Source organism: Panulirus ornatus, chromosome 66 (assembly GCF_036320965.1).
Source record: "Panulirus ornatus isolate Po-2019 chromosome 66, ASM3632096v1, whole genome shotgun sequence".
Lineage (NCBI taxonomy): Eukaryota > Metazoa > Arthropoda > Malacostraca > Decapoda > Palinuridae > Panulirus > Panulirus ornatus.
Window position 1 is genome coordinate 9,965,549 of NC_092289.1, and position 20,287 is coordinate 9,985,835.

At 40.4% G+C, this 20,287-nt stretch overlaps 1 protein-coding gene across 2 annotated transcripts in view; it reads left to right on the forward strand.

The window, feature by feature from the left end:
- The first annotated feature begins 609 nt into the window (after window positions 1-609).
- LOC139746724 (uncharacterized) overlaps window positions 610-20,287 on the forward strand; it is a 47,890-nt gene continuing 28,212 nt past the window's right edge. Inside the window, exon 1 of one of the 2 annotated variants that reach the window (XM_071658208.1) lies at window positions 610-752. The gene's annotated coding sequence lies outside the window, so the exon portion shown is untranslated. The remainder of the gene's footprint in view (window positions 753-20,287) is intronic. The other variant, XM_071658209.1, reaches the window with a different exon arrangement.

Here is a 20,287-nt window from a genome sequence, read left to right on the forward strand (position 1 = left end):
AGAGACTAAGTGAGAACGAATGTGGCCTTTGTTGTCTTTTCCTAGCGCTACCTCGTGCTCATGCGGGGGGGAGGGGGGTTGTTATTTCATGTGTGGCGGGGTGGCGATGAGAATGAATAATGGGAGACAGTATGATTTGTGTACATGTGTATATATGTATATGTGTGTTTGTGTGTATATATACATATATGTATAAGTTGAAATGTATAGGTATGCATATTTTCGTGTGTGGACGTGTATGTATATACATGTGTATGTGGGTGGGTTGGGTCATTCCTTCGTCTGTTTTCTTGCGCTTTCTCACTAACGCGGGAGACAGCGACAAAGTAAAATATATATATATATATATATATATATATATATATATATATATATATATATATATATATATATATATATATATATGTATATATATATATATTGGGGAGGGGACAGAACCACGTAATGGATGGTTAATGGCTAAATGTGTAAGATTTAAGGAGCCTAAAAATTATGAACAAATTTGATATTATACGGTATGTACTGGAGTTGGGCACAAAATAGCAAGTGGCAACTCTATTAAGGGATCACCCGTGACATGCTGCCATCTCGCGGCAGCTGCTGTTACTACCTGACTAATGTTTACTTAAATCCATGGTGGTTCCCGTGTAAGTTTTATTCCTGAATATGTCCCTACGCTCTAACGAATTGCAGAATTTGTTTGCGAATACGTTAAGTAGAAGCTACAAGATGTAACGCTATTCATCAGTCAGGTAAGAATGAAAATGCGCTTAGTATATGATATATAAATTGATAGAGCTGACAAGAATGCTAGGAGGATCGAACGAGTCTGTGAATCGCGGTTACTTTTTATTTTGTTGGTTGTAGTACATTACGTATAAGGTGATAATCTTGTTTCTGTAATTTAACACTTTAACAATGCATCGAAGCACAGTGATAATTAATGCACTATTACAGTTTTTTCTAAAATATCGTGGGAAATGTGAGGTTGATCAATCTAAACGTGAGTGAAAGCTGATTTTATGTTAACGAAAGTAACATCTATCCTTTGCTTAATATTGCAAAATAATACGTAATGCTGTAAATCACATTTCCCATCTCTGACTGTATTTTCTAATCACTGCACTAGATGTTAAGAATTTATCTACACCATATATTAAATGCAAAATAGAGCATATTTACCACTTTGGGCATTCAACTTGAAGAGTAACTAAATGTTGGAAATGAAAAGGAGGTATGTTACAGCTCTTAAGATTCTCAGTATATTTGACGATGGCAGAAGTAAATGATATCATTATTATTAATAATGATAATGAAAATAATAATAATGATAATGATAATAATAATAATAATAAAAATAATAATAATGATAATGATAATAATAATAATAATAAAAATAATAATAATGATAATGATAATAATAATAATGATAATAATGATAGTAATAATAGTATTGATAATAATAATGATAATGTTAATAATGATAATAATGTGAATGATATGATTAATAATAATGACAATGATAATAATAATGATAATAATAATAATAATGATAATAATAATAATAATAATAACTATTATTATTATTATTATTATTATTATTATTATTACTATTATTATTATTATTATCATAATTATAGAAAGATAATAGACATCTAATGACGATCTATGAAACATTACTGGTACACATGTTGTAAAATGATCTATATCTTTGATTAGGAAATTCAAAGAAACTCTAAATATTTCTTTAGTGCAGTTGTGATATGCAGTAAAATCTACTCGTGCACTTGTAGGTTTAAGTTACATCAACATTTCATTTCTAAAATTATGGTTCTTCTTGGATGTTGTGAAAGATGTTAGTTACACTCTGTCAGGGTACTTAGGTCATTCTGTTATATGTATCATGGCCATAATGATTTTATATATATATATATTTATATATATATATATATATATATATATATATATATATATATATATATATATATATATATATATATATTCCTTATCCCTGGGGACAGGGGATTAAGAATACTTCCCACGTACTCCCTGCGTGTCGTAGAAGGCGACTAAAAGGGGAGGGAGCGGGAGGCTGGAAATCCTCCCCTCTCGTTTTTCTTTTTTTTTTTAATTTTCCAAAAGAAGGAACAGAGGGGGGCCAGGTGAGGATATTCCACAAAGGCCCAAATGGCGAATTGTTTAAAAAAGAAAAAAAGAATATATATTCCTATGAGTCCACGGGGAAAATGAAACACGAGAAGTTCCCAAGTGCACTTTCGTGTAATAATCACATCGTCAGGGGAGACACAAGAGAGAAATATAAGTCAGTTGATATATATAAGAGACGATGTATATCAACTGACTTATATTTCTCTCTCGTGTCTCCCCTGATGATGTGAACATTACACAAAAGTGAACTAGGGAACTTATCGTGTTTCATTTTCCCCGTGGATTCATAGGAATATCTTGATCACGCGCAAAATTGTGATCCTTTCCAATATATATATATATATATATATATATATATATATATATATATATATATATATATATATATATATATATATATCTTTTTTTTTTTATTTTTTTATTATTATTATTTTGCTTTGTCGCTGTCTCCCGGGTTAGCGAGCTAGCGCAAGGAAACAGACGAAAGAAATGGCCCAACCCACCCACATGCACATGTATATACATACACGTCCACACACGCAAATATACATACCTATACATCTCAATGTACACATATATACACACACACAGACATATACATATATACACATGTACATAATTCATACTGTCATCCTTTATTTATTCCCATCGCCACATCGCCACACATGGAATAACAACCCCCTCACCCCTCATGTGTGCGAGGTAGCGCTAGGAAAAGACAACAAAGGCCCCATTCATTCACACTTAGTCTCTAGCACGTCAACCCCGGTATACCACATCGTTCCAATTCACTCTATTCCTTGCACGCCTTTCACCCTCCTCATGTTCAGGCCCCTATCACTCAAAATCTTTTTCACTCCATCTTTCCACCTCCAATTTGATCTCCCACTTCTCCTCGTTCAATCCACCCCTGACACATATATCCTCTTGGTCAATCTTTCCTCACTCATTCTCTCCATGTGACCAAACCATTTCAAAACACCCTCTTCTGCTCTCTCAACCATACTATTTTTATTTCCACACATCTCTCTTACCCTTGCATTACTTACTCGATCAAACCACCTCACAGCGCATATTGTCCTCAAACATCTCATTTCCAGCACATCCACCCTCCTGCGCACAACTCTATCCATAGCACACGCCTCGCAACCATACAACATTGTTGGAACCACTATTCCTTCAAACATACCCATTTTTGCTTTCCGAGATAATGTTCTCGACTTCCAAACATTCTTCAAGGCTCCCAGAATATTCGCCCCTTCCCCCACCCTATGATTCACTTAAGCTTCCTTGGTTCCATCCGCTGCCAGATCCACTCCCAGATATCTAAAACACTTTACTTCCTCCAGTTTTTCCCCATTCAAACTTACCTCCCTATTGACTTGACCCTCAACCCTACTGTACCTAATAACCTTGCTCTTATTCACGTTTACTCTTAACTTTCTTCTTTCACACACTTTACCAAACTCAGTCACCAGCTTCTGCAGTTTCTCACATGAATCAGCCACCAGCGCTGTATCATCAGCGAACAACAACTGACTCACTTCCCAAGCTCTCTCATTCACAACAGACTGCATACTTGCCCTTTTTCCAAAACTTTTGCATTCCCCTCCGTAACAACCCCACCCATAAACAAATTAAACAACCATAGAGACATCACACACCCCTGCCGCAAACTTACATTCTCTGAGAACCAATCACTTTCCTCTCTTCCTACACGTACACATGCCTTACATCCTAGATAAAAACATTTCACTGCTTCTAACAACTTGCCTCCCACACCATATATTCTTAATACCTTCCGCAGAGCATCTCTATCAACTCTATCATATGCCCTCTCCAGATCCATAAATTCTACATACAAAGCCATTTGCTTTTCTAAATATTTCTCACATACATTCTTCAAAGCAAACACCTGATCCACACATCCTCTACCACTTCTGAAACCACACTGCCCTTCCCCAATCTGATGCTATGTACATGTCTTCACCCTCTCAATCAATACCCTCCTATATAATTTACCAAGAATACTCAACAAACTTATACCTCTGTAATTTAAGCATTCACTCTTATCCCCTTTGCCTTTGTACAATGGCACTATGCAAGCATTCCGCCAATCCTCAGGCACCTCTCCATGAGTCATACATACATTAAATAACCTTACCAACCAGTCAACAATACAGTCACCCCCTTTTTTAATAAATTCCACTCCAATACCATCCAAACCTGCTAACTTGCCAGCTTTCATCTTCCGCAAAGCTTTTACTACCTCTTCTCTGTTTACCAAATCTTTTTCCCTAACCCTCTCACTTTGCACACCACCTCGACCAAAACACCCTATATCTGTGACTCTATCATCAAACACATTCAACAAACCTTCAAAATACTCACTCCATCTCCTTCTCACATCACCACTACTTGTTATCACCTCCCCATTAGCCCCCTTCACTGAGGTTCTCATTTGCTCCCTTGTCTTACGCACTTTATTTACCTCCTTCCAAGAAATCTTTTTATTCTCCCTAAAATTTAATGATACTCTCTCACCCCAACTCTCGTTTGCCCTCTTTTTCACCTCTTGCACCTTTCTCTTGACCTCCTGCCTCTTTCTTTTACACATCTCCCACTCATTTGCATTTTTTCCCTGCAAAAATCGTCCAAATGCCTCTCTTTTCTCTTTCACTAATAATCTTACTTTTTCATCCCACCACTCGCTACCCTTTCTAATCAGCCCACCTCCCACGCTTCTCATGCCAGAAGCATCTTTTGCGCAAGCCATCACTGCTTCCCTAAATACATCCCATTCCTCCCCCACTCCCCTTATCTCCTTTGTTCTCACCTTTTTCCATTCTCTACTCAGTCTCTCCTGGTACTTCCTCACACAAGTCTCCTTCCCAAGCTCACTTATTCTCACCACTCTCTTCACCCCAACATTCTCTCTTCTTTTCTGAAAACCCCAACAAATCTTCACCTTCGCCTCCACGAAATAATGATCATCCCTCCAGCTGCACCTCTCAGCACATTAACATCCAAAAGTCTCTCTTTCGCGCGCCTATCAATTAACACGTAATTCAATAACGCTCTCTGGCCATCTCTCCTACTTACATACGCATGCTTATGTATATCTCGCTTTTTAAACCAGGTATTCTCAATCACCAGTCCTTTCTCAGCACACAAATCCACAAGCTCTTCACCATTTCCATTTACAACACTGAATACTCCATGTATGCCAATTATTCCCTCAACTGCCACATTACGCACCTCTGCATTCAAATCTCCCATCACTATAACCCGGTCTTGTACATCAAAACCACTACCACACTCATTCAGCTGCTCCCAAAACACTTGCCTCTGATGATCTTTCTTCTCATGCCCAGGTGCATATGCACCAATAATCATCCATCTCTCTCCATCATCTTTCAGTTTTACCCATATCAATCTAGAATTTACTTTCTTACACTCTATCACATACTCCCACAACTCCTGTTTCATGAGTAGTGCTACTCCTTCCCTTGCTCTTGTCCTCTCACTAACCCCTGACTTTACTCCCAAGACATTCCCAAACCACTCTTCCCCTTTACCCTTGAGCTTCGTTTCACTCAGAGCCAAAACATCTAGGTTCCTTTCCTCAAACATACTACCTATCTCACCTTTTTTCTCATCTTGTTTACATCCACAAACATTTAGACACCCCAATCTGAGCCTTCGAGGAGAATGAGCACTCCCCGCGTGACTCCTTCTTCTGTTACCCCTTTTAGAAAGTCAAAATACAAGGAGTGGAGGGTTTCTGGCTCCACGCTCCCGTCCCTTTTAGTCGCCTTCTACGACACGTGAGGAACGCGTGGGAAGTATTCTTTCTCCCCTATCCACATATGAACAAAGTGCATGGGAACGCGCACCTTCATAGAACATACAAACCTCCAACAGCCAGGATCGTTCCCGGGACCCCCGTTTAACAGGTGATAATGCTACCGCTAGGCTATATATATATATATATATATATATATATATATATATATATATATATATATTGGGAGCGGGGGGCTGGAAATCCTCCCCTCTCGTTTTTTTTTTTTTTTTAATTTTCCAAAAGAAGGAACAGAGGGGGCCAGGTGAGGATATTCCGAAAAAGGCCCAGTCCTCTGTTCTTAACGCTACCTCGCTAATGCGGGAAATGGCGAATAGTTTGAAAATAGAAATATATATATATATATATATATATATATATATATATATATATATATATATATATATATATATATATATATATATACGAACAAAGTGCATTTGCGCACACTTTCATAGAACATAAAAAAAACTCCAACAGATAGTTTCGAACACGTGACCCCTGCGTGGCAGGCAGGAGCGTTACAGCCTGGGTTATGTTTGCACTTCAAAGGAAAATGACTTTTCGTGTACTGTGTAATCGAATACTCTTCGTCTCACGTTGGTGAGCAAAGGGGTGTACACTGGTCTAATCCCATCAGGCTCACACAATCAGCGATTGCATTTTACAGAATCTAACTACAACCCGGAGGCATATGAATACGAAGAAAGTGCATATGCGTGCACTTTCATAGAACATACGCTTAAACCTCCAACAGCTAGGTTCGAGCCAGGGACCCTTGCGTGGCAGGCGGGAGTGCTACTGCTTGGCTATGGTCGCCCCTATGAGGGAAATGGCTATTCGAATACAATGTAACCGAATACTCTTCATCTCACCTTGGTGAGCAACGGGTCTACACTTGTCAAATCCCGTCAGTCTCACACAACCAGCAGATAGCATTTTACCGAATCTAACTGTACAACATGGAAGTATATGAATACGAACAAAGTGCATATGCGCGTACTTTCAAATTTGAGTGGCTGGGCCATTCTTCGTCTATTTCCTAGCGCTAACTCGCTGACGTAGGAAACGGCGGCAAGGGTGCGTGCTGTCTCCATGGTCGTTTAGTTTGTTTATTGATGGGGTGGTTAGGGAGGTGAATGCAATAGTTTTGGAGAAAGGGGTAAGGATGCAATCTATTGTGGATGAGAGGGCTTGGGAAGTGTGTCATCGTTGTTTGCTGATAATAAAGCGCTGATGACTGATTTGGGTGAGAAACTGCAGAAGTTGGTGAATGAGTTTGATAAAAGTGTGTGAAAGAAGAAAGTTGAGAGTAATGTGCAATGCACCGAAACCACAGCTCCCTATCCACATGCAGGCCTTACAGACCTTTTCATGGTTTACCCCTGACTCTTCACATGCCCTGGTTCAGTCCATTGACAGCACGTCGATCCCGGTATATCTCATCGTTTCAATTCACTCTACTCCTTGCACGCCTCTCACCCTCCTGCATGTTCAGGTCCCGATCGCTCAAAATCATTTTCACTTCATCCTATCTCCTCCAGTTTGATCTTCTCACTTCTTGTTCCCTCCCTGTCTGACACATATATCTTCTTTGTCAATCTTTCCTCACTTATTCTCTCCAGATGTCCAAAACATTTCAACACACCATCTTTTGCTCTCTCAGCCACACTTTTTTTTTCCATACATCTCTTACCCTTTCATTACTTACTCGATTTAACTACCTCACACAACATATTGTCCTTAAACATTTCATTTCCATCACATCCACGCTCCTCCATACAACACTATCTATAGCCCATGCCTCGCAACCATATGATATTTTTGGAACTACTATTCCTTCAAACATAACCAATATTGCTCTCCGCGTTAACGTTCTCTCCTTCCACACATTCTTCATCTCTCCCAACACCTTCGCCCCTCCCCTACCCTGTGACTCACTTGCGCTTCTATGGTTCCATTTGCTGCGAAGTCCACTCCCAAACATCTAAAACACTTCACCTCCTCCAATTTTTCTCCATTCAAATTTCCATCGGCTCGGTTTTGTCCGGGGAATGTGGTTTCTAATGGGTATGTGTGTCTGTTGGGTTGGATTTTGAAAGTGAGCTGGGACTTTGGTTGTTTAATGTTTCTCGTGTTAGTTCATTGTATATTTTTGTTAGTGTTTTTTCTTTAGTAGAGGTTGCTGAAGTGTGAGGCAGGGGTAAGCTTTTGATTTCTACTTTAGGGTTGGTATAAGCGGGATAGGTCTGGTGCTTATACATAGAACTAAGTACCGAGCATGTTGAAAAGGGTCTGTATTGAAAAGATCTTTGTTTTATTTATGAAGGTGTTGGGTGCTTGTGGTTATTAGAAAGCCAGTGAATGCTCTGAATGCACTGTTATCTTTTCTTTTGTGAGGGTGCGAGACCAGGCAGGTGAGGCATAGCTCAAAGCGGAAAGGATGTTGTGAGACATGTTGAGGGATACTTTTTTTTTTTTCCAAATCCTGTGCCAATTAGTTTTGTGAGGGCATTTAATTTGTGTCTTGCTTTTGTGTTCATGATGTTAGTGTAGGGAGTGAATGTCATGTGTTATGTAGTATGTGATGCGTAGAATGGTTGGTGTTTTATTCAGTGGGAAAGACTGTTCATTCAAGGTAACTCAAGGGTATGACCTATATTCAAACCTGTTTGTTACAAGAGTGATTGATGACTTCTGTGGATATGCAGACATTCTGTTCTAGGCAAGCCATTGATCCAGTTGTGTTATATAGTTATGTATATTTGATGTTGCTACTGTGGTGTCAGGGTGTTGTGATGTGATAGCAAGACCGTCTGCACCGAAAGGACCATCGTGTTGAGGCTTGCCTCAGGCAATGGAGGTCGTGTAGGAGGAAATTGAGGAGAGTTGGATATATATATATATATATATATATATATATATATATATATATATATATATATATATATATATATATAAGTAATGGTGATGTGAAGATGGAGTGAGTATTTTAAAGGTTTGTTGACTGTGTTTGACGATACAGTGGCAGATATAGGGTGTTTTGGTAGAGGTGGTGTACAAAGTGAAAGGGTTAGGGAGAATGATTTGGTAAACAGGGGGGAGGTAGTAAAACCCTTAAAGAAGATGAAAGCCGGCAAGGAAGCGCTTTGGACAGTATTGCAGTGGAATCTATTAAAAAAGGGGGTGACTGTATTGTTGACTGGTTGGTAAGGTTATTTAATGTATGTATGACTCATGGTGAGGTGCCTGAGGATTGGCGGAATGCTTGCATAGTGCCATTGTACAAAGGCAAAGGGGATAAAAGTGAGTGCTCAAATTACAGAGGTATAAGTTTGTTGAGTATTCCTAGTAAATTATATGGGAGGGTATTGATTGAGAGGGCAAAGGCATGTACAGAGCATCAGACTGGGGAAGAGCAGTGTGGTTTCAGAAGTGGTAGAGGATGCGTGGATCAGGTGTTTGTTTTGAAGAATGTATGTGAGAAATACTTAGAAAAGCAAATAGATTTGTATGTAACATTTATGGATCTGGAGAAGGCATATGATAGAGTTGATAGAGATGGTCTGTGGAAGGTATTAAGAATATATGGTGTGGGAGGGAAGTTGTTGGAAGCAGTGAAAATATTTTATTGAGGATGTAAGGCATGTGTACGTGTAGGAAGAGAGGAAAGTCATTGGTTCTCAGTGAATGTCGGTTTGGAGCAGGGGTGTGTAATGTCTCCATGGTTGTTTAATTTGTTTATTGATGTGGCCGTTAGGGAGGTGAATGCAAGAGTTTTGGAAAGAGGGGCAAGTATACAGTCTGTTGTGGATGAAAGCGCTTGGGAGGTGAGTCAGTTGTTGTTCGCTGATGATACAGCGCTCTAAGAATAAATGTGAATAAGAGCAAGGTTATTAGGTACAGAAGGGTTGAGGGTCAAGTCAGTTGGGAGGTAAGTTTGAATGGAGAAAAACTGGAGGAAATGAAGTGTTTTAGATATCTGGGAGTGGATTTGGCAGCGGATTTGAACCATGGAAGCGGAAGTGAATCATAGGGTGGGGGAGAGGGCGAAAATTCTGGGAGCGTTGAAGAATGTGTGGAAGTCGAGAACAATATGTCGGAAAGCAAAAATGGGTATGTTTGAGGAATAATGGTTCCAACAATGTAATATGGTTGCGAGGCTGTGGATAGAGTTGTGCGCAGGAGGGTGGATTCGCTGGAAATGAGATGTTTCAGGACAATATGTGGTGTGAAGTGGTTTGATCGAGTAAGTAATAATAGGGTAAGAGAGATGTGTGGTAATAAAGAGAGCGTGGTTGAGAGAGCAGAGGAGGGTTTTTTGAAAAGGTTTGGCCGCATGGAGAGAATGAGTGAGGAAAGATTGACCAAGAGGATATATGTGTCAAAGGTGGAGGGAACAAGGAGAAGTGGGAGACCAAATTGGAGGTGGAAAGATGTAGTGAAAAAGATTTTGAGTGATCGGGGCCTGAACATGCAGGAGGGTGAAAGGCGTGCAAGGAAAAGAGTGAATTGGGAGGATGTGGTATACCGGGGTCGACGTGCTGTCAATTGATTGAACCAGGGCATGTGAAGCGTCTAGGGTAAACCATGGAAAGTTGTGTGGGGCCTGGCTGTGGAAAGGACGCTGTGGTTTCGGTGCATTATCACATGACCGCTAGAGACTGAGTGTGAAAGAATGTGGACTTTATTCATTCATGTCGCCACCCCGCCACACATGAAATGACAACCCCCTACCCCCGCATGCGCGCGACGTAGCGCTAGGAAAAGACAACAAAGGCCACATTCGTTCACACTCAGTCTGTAGCTATCATGTATAATGCACCGAAAACACAGGTCCCTTTCCACATCCAGGCCCAAAAAATACTTTCCATGGTTTAACCCAGACGCTTCTCATGCCCTGGTTCAATCCATTGACAGCACGTCGACCCCGGTATACCACATCGTTCCAATTCACTCTATTCCTTGCACGCCTTTCACCCTCCTGCATGCTCAGGCTCCGATCGCTCAAAATCTTTTTCACTCCATTTTTCCACCCCCAATTTGGTCTCCCACTTTTCCTCGTTCCCTCCACCTACGACACATATATCCTCTTTGTCAATCTTTCCTCACTCATTCTCTCCATGTGACCAAACCATTTCAAAACACCCTCTTCTGCTCTCTCAACCACACTCTTTTTATTATCACACATCTCTCTTGCCATTTCATTACTTTCTCGATGAAACCACATCACACCACATATTGTCCTCAAATATCTATTTTCCAACACATCCACCCTCCTCCGCACAACTCTATCTATAGCCCACGCCTCGCAACCATATAGCATTGTTGGAACAACTATTCCTTCAAACATACCCATTTTTGCTTTCCGAGATAATGTTCTCGCCATCCACACATTTTTCAACGCTCTCAGAACTTTCGCCCCCTCCCTCACTCTGTGACTCATTTCCGCTTCCATGGTTCCATCTGCTGCCAAATTCACTCTCAGATATCTAAAACACCTCACTTACTCCAGTTTTTCTCTGTTGAAACTTACCTCGCAATTGACTTGTCCCTCAACCCTACTGTACCTAATATTCTTGCTCTTATTCACATTTACTCTCAGCTTTCTCCTTTCTCACACTTTACCAAACTCAGCCACCAGCTTCTGCATTTTCTCACCCGAATCAGGCATCAGTTCTGTATCATCAGCGAACATCAACTGACCCACTTCCACAGCTCTCTCGTCCACAACAGACTGAATACTTGGCCTTCACTTCAAAACTTTTGCATTCACCTCCCTAACAACCGCATCCAAAAGCAAATTAAACAAATTATATGGGAGGGTATTGATTGAGAGGTTGAAGGCATGTACAGAGCATCAGATTGGGGAAGAGCAGTGTTGTTTCAGAAGTGGTAGAGCATGTGTGGATCAGGTGTTTCCTTTGAAAAATGTATGTGAGAAATACTTAGAAAAGCAAATGGATTTGTATGTAGCATTTATGGATCTGGAGAAGGCATATGACAGAGTTGATAGAGATGCTCTGTGGAAGGTATTGATAATATATGGTGTAGGAGGTAAGTTGTTAGAAGCAGTGAAAAGTTTTTTTCAAGGATGTAAGGCATGTGTACGAGTAGGAAGAGAAGAAAGTGATTGGTTCTCAGTCAATGTCGGTTTGCGGCAGGATTGGTTGATGTCTCCATGGTTGTTTAATTTGTTTATGGATGGGTTTATTAGGGAGGTAAATGCAAGAGTTTTGGAGAGAGGGGCAAGTATGCAGTCTGTTGCTAGTGAGAGGGCTTGGGAAGTGAGTCCGTTGTTGTTCACTGATATATGTAGTATATATATATATATATATATATATATATATATATATATATATATATATATATATATATATATATATATATATATATATATATGTATATATATATATATATATATATATATATATATATATCCCTAGGGATAGGGGAGAAGGAATACTCCCCACGCATTCCTCACTTGTCGTAGAAGGCGACTAAAGGGGACGTGAGCGGGTGACTGGAAACCCTCCCCTCCTTGTATTTTAACTTTCTGAAAGGGGAAACAGAAGGAGTCACGCGGGGAGTGCTCATCCTCCTCGAAGGCTCAGATTTGGGTGTCTAAATGTGTTTGGATGTAACCAAGATGAGAAGAAAAGAGAGATAGGTAGTATGTTTGAGGAAAGTAACCTGGATGTTCTGGCTCTGATTGAAACGAATCTCAAGGGTAAAGGGAGAGAGTTGTTTGGGAATGTCTTGGGAGTAAAGTCAGGCGTTAGTGAGAGGAGAACAGCAAGGGAATAGCACTACTCCTGAAACAGGAGTGGTGGGAGTATGTGGTAGAGTGTAAGAAAGTAGACTCTAGATTGATATGGGTAAAACTGAAAGTGGATGGAGATAGATAGGTAATTACTGGTGTATATGCACCTGGGCATAAGAAGAAAGATCATGAGACGCAAGTGTTTTGGGAGCAGCTGAGTGAGTGTGTTAGTAGTTTTGATGCACGAGACCGGGATATAGTGATGGGTGATTTGAATGCAAAGGTGAGTAATGTGGCAGTTGAGGAATAATTGGTGTACATGGGGTGTTCAGTGTTGTAAATGGTAATGGTGAAGAGCTTGTAGATTTATGTGCTGAAAAAGGACTGGTGATTAGGAATACCTGGTTTAAAAAGAGAGATATACATAAGTATGCGTATGTAATTAAGAGAGATGGCCAGAGAGTGTTGTTGGATTACGTGTTAATTGATAATCGCGCGAAAAAGAGACTTTTCGATGTTAATGTGCTGGGAGGTGCAACTGGAGGGATGTCTGGAGGGTACTGAGTGGTGGGATGAGGAAGTAAGATTATTAGTGAAAGAGAAGAGAGAGGCATTTAGACGATCTTTCAAGGAAATAATGCAAAAGACTGGGAGATGTGTGAAAGAAAGAGGCAGGAGGTCTAGAGAGAGGTGCAAGAGCAGAAAAAGAGGGCATATGAGGGTTAAGGTGAGAGAGTATCATTAAATTTTAGGGAGAATAAAAAAGATGTTTTGGAGGGAGGTAAACAAATTGCGTAAGACAAGGGAACTAATGGAAACTTCTGTGAAGGGGGCTAATGGGTAGGTGATAACAAGTAGTGGTGATGCGAGAAGGATATGGATTGAGTATTTTGAAGGTTTGTTGAATGTTTTTGATGATAGATTGGCAGATGTATGATGTTTTGGTCGATTTGGTGTGCAAAGTGATTGGGTTAGGGAAAATGATTTGGTAAACAGAGGAGAGTAGTAAAAGCTTTGCCGAAGATGAAAGCTGGCAAGGCAGCGGGTTTGGATGGTATTGCAGTGGCATTTGTTGAAAAAGGGTGTGACTATTGTTGACTGGTTGGTGAGTTTATTTAATGTATGTATGACTCATGGTGATGTGCCTGAAGGTTGGTGCAATGCTCGCATAGTGCCATTGTACAAAGGCAGAGGGGATAAAAGTGAGTGCTCAAATTACAGAGGTATAAGTTTGTTGAGTATTCCTGGGAAATTATATGCGAGGGCATTGATTTAGAGGGTTAAGGCATGTACAAAGCATCAGAAGTGGTAGAGCATGTCTGGATCAGATGTTTGCTTTAATGAATATATGTGAGAAATACTTAGAAAAGCAAATGGATTTGTATGTAGCATTTATGGATCTGGAGAAGGCCTATGATAGAGTAGATAGAGATGCTCTGTGGAAGGTATTTAGAATATATGGTGTAGGAGGCAAGTTGTTAGAAGCAATGAAAGTTTTTATCGGGCATGTAAGGCATATGTACGTTTAGGAAGAACAGAAAGTGATTGGTTGTCAGTGAATGTTAGTTTGCGGCAGGGTTGCGTGATGTCTCCATGGTTGTTTAATTTGTTAATGGATGGGGTTGTTAGGGAGGTGAATGCAAGAGTTTTGGAAAGAGGGGCAAATATGCAGTATGTTTTGGGAAGTGAGTCAGTTGTTGTTCGCTCATGATACAGCGCTGTTGGCTGATTCGTGTGAGAGACTGCAGAAGCTGGTGACTGAATTTGTTAAAGTGTGTGAAAGAAGAAAGCTGAGAGTAAATGTGAATAAGAGCAAGGTTATTAGTTATAGTAGGGTTGAGGGACAAGTCAATTCGGAGGTAAGTTTGAATGGAGTAAAACTGGAGGAAGTGAAGTGTTTTAGATATCTGGGAGTGGATTTGTTAGAGGATGGAACCATGGAAGCGGAAGTGAATCATAGGGCGGGGGAGGGGGCGAAAGTTCTGGGAGCGTTGAAGAATTTGTGGAAGTCGAGAACGTTATGTTGGAAAACGAAAATGGGTAAGTTTGAATGAATAGTGGTTCCAGCTGTGATATGTGGTTGCGAGGCGTGGGCTATGGATAGAATTGTTCGGAGGAGGGTGGATGTGCTGGAAATGAGATGTTTGAGGACAATATGTGGTGTGAGGTGATTTGATCGAGTAAGTAAGGGAAGGGTAAGAAAGATGTGTGGTAATAAAAACAGTGTGGTTGAGAGAGCAGAAGAGGGTGTTTTGAAATGGTTTGGTCACATGGAGAGAATGAGTGAGGAAAAATTGGCAATGAGGTTATATGTGTCAGAATTGGGGGGAACGAGGAGGAGTGGAAGACCTAATTGGAGGTGGAAAGATGGAGTGAAAAAGATTTTGAGAGATTGGGGCCTGAACATGCAGGAGGGTGTAAGACGTGCAAGGAATAGAGTGAATTGGAACGATGTGGTATACAGGGGTTGACGTGCTATCGATGGATTGAGCCAGGGCATGTGAAGCGTCTGGGGTAAAGCAATGAAAGTTCTGTGGGGTCTGGATGTGGAAAGGGAGCTGTGCTTTCGGTGCTTTATACATGACAGCTGGAGACTGAATGTGAACGAATGTGGCCTTTGTTGTCTTTTCCTAGCGCTACCTCGCGCTTATGCTGGGGGAGGGGGTTGTTATTTCATGTGTGGCTAGGTGGCGACGGTAACGAATAAGGGCAGACAGTATGAACTATGTATATATGTATATATATATATATGTCTATTTATATATATATATATATATATATATATATATATATATATATATATATATATATATATATATATATATATATATATATATATATATATATATATATATATATATGGAATGAGTATTTTGAAGGTTTGTTAAATGTGTCTGATGACAGAGTGGCAGATATAGGGTGTTTGGGTCGAGGTGGTGTGCAAAGTGAGAGGGTTAGGGAAAATGATTTGGTAAACAGAGAAGAGGTAGTAAAAGCTTTGCGGAAGATGAAAGCCGGCAAGGCAGCAGGTTTGGATGGTATTGCAGTGGAATTTATTAGAAAAGGGGGTGACTGTATTGGTAAGGGGGTGACTGGTTGGTAAGGTTATTTAATGTATGTATGACTCATGGTGAGGTGCCTGAGGATTGGCGGAATGCGTGCATAGTGCCATTGTACAAAGGCAAAGGGGATAAGAGTGAGTGCTCAAATTACAGAGGTATAAGTTTGTTGAGTATTCCTGGTAAATTATATGGGAGGGTATTGATTGAGAGGGTGAAGGCATGTACAGAGCATCAGATTGGGGAAGAGCAGTGTGGTTTCAGAAGTGGTAGAGGATGTGTGGATCAGGTGTTTGCTTTGAAGAATGTATGTGAGAAATACTTAGAAAAGCAAATGGATTTGTATGTAGCATTTATGGATCTGGAGAAGGCATATGATAGAGTTGATAGAGATGCTCTGTGGAAGGTATTAAGAATATATGGTGTGGGAGGCAAGTTGTTAGAAGCAGTGAAAAGTTTTTATCGAGGATGTAAGGCATGTGTACGTGTAGGAAGAGAGGAAAGTGATTGGTTCTCAGTGAATGTAGGTTTGCGGCAGGGGTGTGTGATGTCTCCATGGTTGTTTAATTTGTTTATGGATGGGGTTGTTAGGGAGGTAAATGCAAGAGTCTTGGAAAGAGGGGCCAGTATGAAGTCTGTTGGGGATGAGAGAGCTTGGGAAGTGAGTCAGTTGTTGTTCGCTGATGATACAGCGCTGGTGGCGGATTCATGTGAGAAACTGCAGAAGCTGGTGACGGAGTTTGGTAAAGTGTGTGGAAGAAGAAAGTTAAGGGTAAATGTGAATAAGAGCAAGGTTATTAGGTACAGTAGGGTTGAGGGTCAAGTCAATTGGGAGGTGAGTTTGAATGGAGAAAAACTGGAGGAAGTGAAGTGTTTTAGATATCTGGGAGTGGATCTGTCAGCGGATGGAACCATGGAAGCGGAAGTGGATCATAGGGTGGGGGAGGGGGCGAAAATTTTGGGAGCCTTGAAAAATGTGTGGAAGTCGAGAACATTATCTCGGAAAGCAAAAATGGGTATGTTTGAAGGAATAGTGGTTCCAACAATGTTGTATGGTTGCGAGGCGTGGGCTATGGATAGAGTTGTGCGCAGGAGGATGGATGTGCTGGAAATGAGATGTTTGAGGACAATGTATGGTGTGAGGTGGTTTGATCGAGTAAGTAACGTAAGGGTAAGAGAGATGTGTGGAAATAAAAAGAGCGTGGTTGAGAGAGCAGAAGAGGGTGTTTTGAAATGGTTTGGGCACATGGAGAGAATGAGTGAGGAAAGATTGACCAAGAGGATATATGTGTCGGAGGTGGAGGGAACGAGGAGAAGAGGGAGACCAAATTGGAGGTGGAAAGATGGAGTGAAAAGGATTTTGTGTGATCGGGGCCTGAACATGCAGGAGGGTGAAAGGAGGGCAAGGAATAGAGTGAATTGGAGCGATGTGGTATACAGGGGTTGACGTGCTGTCGGTGGATTGAATCAAGGCATGTGAAGCGTCCGGGGTAAACCATGGAAAGCTGTGTAGGTATGTATATTTGCGTGTGTGGACGTGTGTATGTACATGTGTATGGGGGGGGGTTGGGCCATTTCTTTCGTCTGTTTCCTTGCGCTACCTCGCAACCGCGGGAGACAGCGACGAGGTATAAAAAAAAAAGAAAAAAAAAATATATATATATATATATATATATTTTTTTTTTATACTATTCTTCATTTCCCGCATTAGCGAGGTAGCGTTAAGAACAGAGGACTGAGCCTTTGAGGGAATATCCTCACTTGGCCCCCTTCTCTGTTCCTTCTTCTGGAAAATTAAAAACGAGACTGGAGGATTTCCAGCCCCCCCCTCCCTTCCCTTTTAGCGCCTTCTACGACACGCAGGGAATACATGAGAAGTATTCTTTCTCCCCTATCCCCAGGGATAAAATATATATATATATATATATATATATATATATATATATATATATATATATATATATATATATATATATATATATATATATCTTTTTTTTTTTGCCGCTGTCTCCCGCGTTTGCGAGGTAGCGCAAGGAAACAGACGAAAGAAATGGCACAACCCACCCCCATACACATGTATATACATACGTCCACACACGCAAATATACATATCTACACAGCTTTCCATGGTTTAGCCCAGACGCTTCACATGCCCTGATTCAATCCACTGACAGCACGTCAACCCCGGTATACCACATCGATCCAATTCACTGTATTCCTTGACCTCCTTTCACCCTCCTGCATGTTCAGGCCCTGATCACACAAAATCTTTTTCACTCCATCTTTCCACCTCCAATTTGGTCTCCCACTTCTCCTCGTTCTCTCCACCTCCGACACATATATCCTCTTGGTCAATCTTTCCTCACTCATTCTCTCTATGTGCCCAAACCATTTCAAAACACCCTCTTCTGCTCTCTCAACCACGCTCTTTTTATTTCCACACATCTCTCTTACCCTTACGTTACTTACTCGATCAAACCACCTCATACCACACATTGTCCTCAAACATCTCATTTCCAGCACATCCATCCTCCTGCGCACAACTCTATCCATAGCCCACGCCTCGCAACCATACAACATTGTTGGAACCACTATTCCTTCAAACATACCCATTTTTGCTTTCCGAGATAATGTTCTCGACTTCCACACATTCTTCAAGGCTCCCTGGATTTTCGCCCCCTCTCCCACCCTATGATCCACTTCCGCTTCCATGGTTCCATCCGCTGCCAGATCCACTCCCAGAAATCTAAAACACTTTACTTCCTCCAGTTTTTCTCCATTCAAACTTACCTCCAAATTGACTTGATCCTCAACCCTACTGTACCTAATAACCTTGCTCTTATTCACATTTACTCTTAACTTTCTTCTTTCACATACTTTACCAAACTCAGTCACCAGCTTCTGCAGATTCTTACATGAATCAGCCACCAGCGCTGTATCATCAGCGAACAACAACTGACTCACTTCCCAAACTCTCTCATCCACAACAGACTGCATACTTGCCCCTCTTTCGAAAACTCTTGCATTCACCTCCTTAACAACCCCATCCATAAAGAAATTAAACAACCATGGAGACATCACACACCCCTGCCGCAAACCAATCACTTTCCTCTCTTCCTACACGTACACATGCCTTACATCCTCGATAAAAACTTTTCACTGCTTCTAACAACTTGCCTCCCACACCATATATTCTTAATACCTTCCACAGAGCATCTCTATCAACTCTATCATATGCCTTCTCCAGATCCATAAATGCTACATACAAATCCATTTGCTTTTCTAAGTATTTCTCACATACATTCTTCAAAGCAAACACCTGATCCACACATATATGCGTTGAGATGTATAGGTATGTATATATGCATGTGTGGATGTGTATGTATATACCGTGTATGTGTTTGTGAGTTGGGCCATTCTTTCGTCTATTTCCTTGCGCTACCTCGCTAACGAGAGAAAAATGAAACACGATAAGTTCCCAAGTGCACTTACGTGTAATAATCACATCATCTGGGTAGACACAGAAACAAGAAATAACAGTCACTTAATATACAACAAAGAGACGTAGCTAGGACGCCATTAGGTAAACATGTGTTTGTCCATGATAATCACATGTGTGGCGGGTTAGCGACGGGAATGGATGAAGGCATCAAGTATGAATATATCCATATGTGAATATGTATGTGTTTGTGTATGCATATGTTTGTATAGGTTGATATGTATATTTGCGTGTATGGGCTTTTATATATATATATATATATATATATATATATATATATATATATATATATATATATATATATATATATATCTTTTTTCTTTCAAACTATTCGCCATTTCCCGCATTAGCGAGGTAGCGTTAAGAACAGAGGACTGGGCCTTGAGGGAATACCCTCACCTGGCCCAATTCTCTGTTCCTTCTTTTGGAAAATTAAAAAAAAAACGAGAGGGGAGGATTTCCAGCCCCCCGCTCCCTCCCCTTTTAGTCGCCTTCTACGACACGCAGGGAATGCGTGGGAAGTATTCTTTCTCCCCTATCCCCAGGGATAATATATATATATATATATATATATATATATATATATATATATATATATATATATATATATATATATATATATATTTTTTTTTTTTTTCCAACTATTCGCCATTTCCCGCATTAGCGAGGTAGCGTTAAGAAAAGAGGACTGGGCCTTTTTCGGAATATCCTCACCTGGCCCCCTCTGTTCCTTCTTTTGGAAAATTAAAAAAAAACGAGAGGGGAGGATTTCCAGCCCCCCGCTCCCTCCCCTTTTAGTCGCCTTCTACGACACGCAGGGAATACGTGGGAAGTATTCTTAATCCCCTATCCCCAGGGGATATATATACATATATATATATATATATATATATATATATATATATATATATATATATATATATATATATATATATATATATTGGAAAGGATCA